The sequence below is a fragment of the Poeciliopsis prolifica genome, unplaced genomic scaffold (genome assembly GCF_027474105.1).
Source record: "Poeciliopsis prolifica strain line A6 unplaced genomic scaffold, Auburn_PproV2 SCAFFOLD059, whole genome shotgun sequence".
In the NCBI taxonomy this organism is placed as follows: Eukaryota; Metazoa; Chordata; class Actinopteri; order Cyprinodontiformes; family Poeciliidae; genus Poeciliopsis; species Poeciliopsis prolifica.
The window spans coordinates 1881662-1886688 of NW_026562434.1; the positions used below are offsets into that span (position 1 = coordinate 1881662).

Here is a 5027-nt window from a genome sequence, read left to right on the forward strand (position 1 = left end):
ACTGCTTCTCTGCTACTTTTCCTCTGCTTTTCATTCTTACTTTTTAACACATCATCTCTCTTGCTTTCTGATGATGGTGGGTCATCTGGAATGAGAACTTTTTAATCATCTTCAACTCGTTCTTCACAAAAGTGACGATGTTGTCCTCCAGCAACTGTAACAAATAATAGATGAAGGAAACATCAGAGTGAAATCATGGCGCCAAACACCAGATGGATGTTGGACAGACTGACAGTCCTCTGGTCTACAAAGTGCAGCATGAAGCTGACTTTCAACAGAAATCAAGAAAACTAGTTGTTCATATACAGACCATAAATATGGAGTCCAGCTGTGTTGATGCTGCTGGACAGACGGACCCCTGGGAACCTCTGAGCTCTGCTGGTCCACTCTGTGGAGGAACCAGGAACAATTAGGAAGTCAGGAAATATTGATCCAGCAGTATTCACAGGGCAAATCACCAAGCGTTAAACATTGAAAGTCATTAAAGTAGAAAAGACACAATACAGAGATATTTGAAAGAGGAAGATTAACCAGAGGAACACCAGAATCACCCTATACACATTTTTAAATTTGATTCTGAACTTAAATTTAAAACAGTCCAGACGGTGAGTAAATCTCATGCTGGTGGAGCCAGTTTCCCAGAGCTTGGGGATCAGTCTGCAGAAGAGGTCATGCAATCATTTGGATCAGCTGTTATAGAATAAGAACACATCTAAAATATGAAGTGCATGGAGGGAATTGAAAAGCACTGCATTGAAGATAATATCTATGTTGTAATACCAATTAAAGGAAAATAACCTGAAATTCTGCATAATGTTTCCATAACAACAGAACCCAACAGAACTTATCATCACATGGCCACAATAACAGATATAAACAGAAGTTACAGCAGTTAGAAACAGCTCACCTCTCTGATGGTGGAGATCCAGCAGATTTAAAGTTAATATCTTGACCCTTTGACCTGTCGCTCTTAAAGGACACACAGCTGGGTTCTGGTTCTGATTCTGGTTTGAGTCTCTGATGGATCCTGACAGAAACATGATGATTAAAACTTAATCAGCAAAGAGGAGCAGCAGCAGCTTCATCACCACGTCTGTTCTGGCCTGATATAGTGAACTCTGTGTGAAAAGGTCTGTGGACAGTTAGAGATGGTGACCTCACCTCTGACCTTTGCCCTGGCTCTCATCTTCCCCACACAGAGTGGTTTTAGAGGGAGGGACTCCCTCCTCTCTGTCCTCACACTGATCCATGCTGCTGAATCCACATCAGCTCACACACACTTTCTAGCTTCACCTGCAGAGGAAACACACATCATTCATCTGCACATCAACTCTGATCATCCTTTACATCATTAGTGCTGGAAAAAGATCAGCTGCTCCTCCTCTGATTGGCTCTTCTTCTGCTTCATATCAGTGTCAGGTGAATGCAGTCAGACAGCAGAGAGGCAGAGGAAGCTGCCATCAGCTGCTGCACTTCTACTATCAGTCCACTAGATGGAGACATGGAGCAACATTTACATTCACTGATTCAACCTGAACAACAGGAAGTGTTTTAGTTAAGTATTAATCTACAAGTGGATCATCTACTCTATCAAAGTTCAACTATTTAATAATCTGACTGAATGAAAAACATTTTGAGAAAAACATTTTAATTTAAAACAAAGCAGCAAGAAACTGTTGTGTTTGACATCAATAGTTGTGTCTGGAGTTTTATTACTGGAAATAAAATGATGAATTAATTTGTTTAGAGAATAAAATAAAGAAACATCAATCTTTTAATAACATTTTTTCTTCAAATTCATCAATGATTGAATAATCCTGGAGATTAACTTTCAAACAGTAGAGATGAACTTTGCGCTGAATTTAAAAATGAACATTTTCTCTAAATGTCAGAAAAGAAACAAGTAGAAAAGTTTCTGTAGATAAACTTCAAGTAGAAACAAAACAGACTTACCGTTTGTTCAAACTGTCCAAAGAGTTGAAGACGAACATCTGAAACAAACCAAAACCCAACAGAACCACAGGAGAACCAGACTAATGCCACACCTGTACAGAGACTCAACAGAACTGGACTTTCACCTGAACAAACAAGAGTTAAATGTCAGAGTTATAAATGTTGCATAAGTGATTATATGACGGCTCATCTGGTTTGTAGTTTCTGCTTTCAGAGCAGCAGAAGGTTTGCTGTAAAATCAGAGGCAGGTTGATGAATCTTCATGAGACAGGAGAGAAGTTCTGATGAAAATGTTTCATGATGGAGTCATGAGGAGAAAAGAGTCCAGAGAAAAGAGCAGCTGGTTGATTCCTGCTGCAGTAACTGGTCAGAATATAAATACAAACAGGAAATAATCAGAAAAACTAAACTATAATCCTTAACATCACCACACTACTGCAGCTGAAACCACACATTGTTCTAATGCAGATTATTCCTAAAGCTCCTATATAATCATTGATCATGATGTTAGTGTGGTGAGCAGAGTGAGGACAGTCTCTGGTTAAAACCAGGATCAGCTGAGCAGGTTCTGCTGATCCAGGTTGAAACCCTGATTTCATTTCAATCATCAACCTGAATTTAAAGTCAGAGTCAGATCAAGCAGCAGAGAGGTGGCAGCTTGTTCCAGACTCATTATTTACATGCAGCTGTTTTCCAGCTGTTCTCCTCCACAGCTGGAGGGAGGGGGGATGTTTGGAGGAGAGAACCTGAACATTCAACCTCCAGGTTTTACAGCTGGATTCTGACCTCAGCAGCTGGAACAACGACACAGATGAAACCAGTGACTCCTGGAAAATGGGATGTTTGGATCTGAGCAGGTCTGCAGATTCACTGACTGGGATTTATTCAGAAAATGTCTCAGAGCTGAGAAGAGCTGAGCTTCTTTAGACTGAATGCTGGGAAACCTTCACTCCTCCATTCAGTGATGTTCAGGCTCTGAACTTTCAAAACTAAAATCAGTTGGAAACATCAGGAATTTTGTCCACTAATAGTAGTAATAATAAAAGCAAACACTTCTGCTGATAATTGAGTAAAGTCTGTTTCTACTAATAACTGTGAGAGTTTCCTTCAGTCTGTGTTCGGCTTTAATCTCCTGCAGGAAACCAAATCTCCACGTCTCCACTGGAGTCATCATGGCAACAACTTTACAAATGTAATAATAGTGGATCTAGACTCTATGAAAGCTAATGAGTTGTTTTTGTTTAGTGTTGCTATTTATAGCAAAAGTGATTATATATGTTATTTTGAAGCAACAACCTTTAATTTAAATTATAACGTCATATTTTTGGCAAACCAATGTAAAAACTCTTCAGATAGAGGAAAAATACCGTATGGAGGAATAAACATGCCTCAATCAAGATATACATAATTGCCATTCACATCATAGTTGTCACCTGAAACAGATTAGCTAACAAAGCTAATATATTGTATTCTACAGATGTAAAATTTTAATTTTTACATAAGAAATATGTAGAAAATTATATCTTTATATTAGTTTTATTTTCTACAACATAGTGTTAGGTCCACACTAAGAAAAACATTTAAACATAAAATGACAAAATAAATGTCGTTGTGACATAATCTTGGTGAGCCACTAAATAAGACATAATAAGAGATAAAATAAGCATTCTGAGACAACCTACCTGAAAACCAAACCTAAATATGAGAAGATGGAGAGAGTACTGGAGCAGATCATTAGAACCCAGAGCTCATCAAAATGTCCCACTATTTAAGTGGAATGAACTCCATAGAAGGATTCAATGGACAGACCTGCATCCCATATCATAATGCATATACATCATTATGTAATAATGTAATAATATATACATCACAAAATGAGTTTATTATAGCTTTGTACATTGTCAATGCTCTTCTGATTCAGCTAAATAGTAACATTTTAAAGTATGCACTGTAAGTAGTATTTTATCCATCATGTGTCGTGGTCACTACAGTGGAAAGCTATTTTCTTATATGTATATATGTTTTTTTTTTGTTAGAAATGCACACAGACCACTAAAGTGAGCATTCGCGCATCATATAATACACTGCCAACTACTGGCCATCCACTTAAAGTACAAGAACATTCAGTTAAATCCAATTATGGCAAACAGACAAAAGAATGCTGGGCAAATCAGGAATATCCAACATCTCCTTCTCCTGTATGTAAAGTAATCCCTAAATAATAATGCTGATGTATTATCCAAATAACAACTTTATATTTGGAGAAAAATTACAACTAATCACTCGTCCACTCGAGTGGACATCATGCATCAGTGGCAACATTGTTGCACGTATTCAGTGACGTGCTGTCAGGGGAGGCAGGTGAAGTAGAGCCTCACCTTTCATGGAATAATATTTATAAAAAGAATAAAATAATTTATATTGCTATTTTCACGCTGTAGTTTGCACTACAAAGTACCTATTTTTAATTTAGCTTAACCAATTCTGATTATTTTTCCTTCAGAATTGCAGAATTTTCCCATTCAAATGCTCGGAAGCAAAGCAGGTGAGGCAGCAGCGAGCTGAGCCTCACCTGGCATTGTGCAACCTCTCGCTAACTGCACTGGCTGCCATTCTATGAGAGCGTGTTCCTCCTGTCTGCATGTTGCCATTAAAATGGCTAAATTATTTATTATCAATAATCGAAAAATAAACATTTAGCTTAAAACCAAACTACTGCAAGAGACTGAAAGTTCAGCTTCTGTGTGGATAAAATGTGTGTTTTTTTGTGTGGCGTTGCTGTCAGTTTCTTTGGCAATGAGTCTGCAGAGCTGCGCTGATACAGAGAGAGAAAGACGTGGTTTTGACTTTAACTTGAACAGTTTGTCCCTTTGCTGTGGAGCACAGCACAAAACTAATAATATTTACATGTCCAAGTTTTATTGAGTCAACAAAATTATTCCACTGCGGCTGCGCGGCTCAGCATCACAAGTAAAATAGTCTTTTTGCCCTCCAGCGTTGTACGCATGTGCAAAATGTTCTTATGTCAACAATAACATGCAGGGCGTCTATATTAGTAAATCTGAATATGATTA

At 38.0% G+C, this 5027-nt stretch overlaps 1 long non-coding RNA gene across 1 annotated transcript; it reads right to left on the reverse strand.

The window, feature by feature from the left end:
- Positions 1-985: 985 nt before the first annotated feature.
- On the reverse strand, positions 986-2043 carry LOC129379639 (uncharacterized). The gene is made up of 3 exons (XR_008608211.1): positions 1954-2043; positions 1162-1293; positions 986-1027 (listed from the first exon to the last, which is right to left on the reverse strand). It is a non-coding gene; the product is annotated as an uncharacterized LOC129379639 (long non-coding RNA).
- Positions 2044-5027: the final 2984 nt, after the last annotated feature.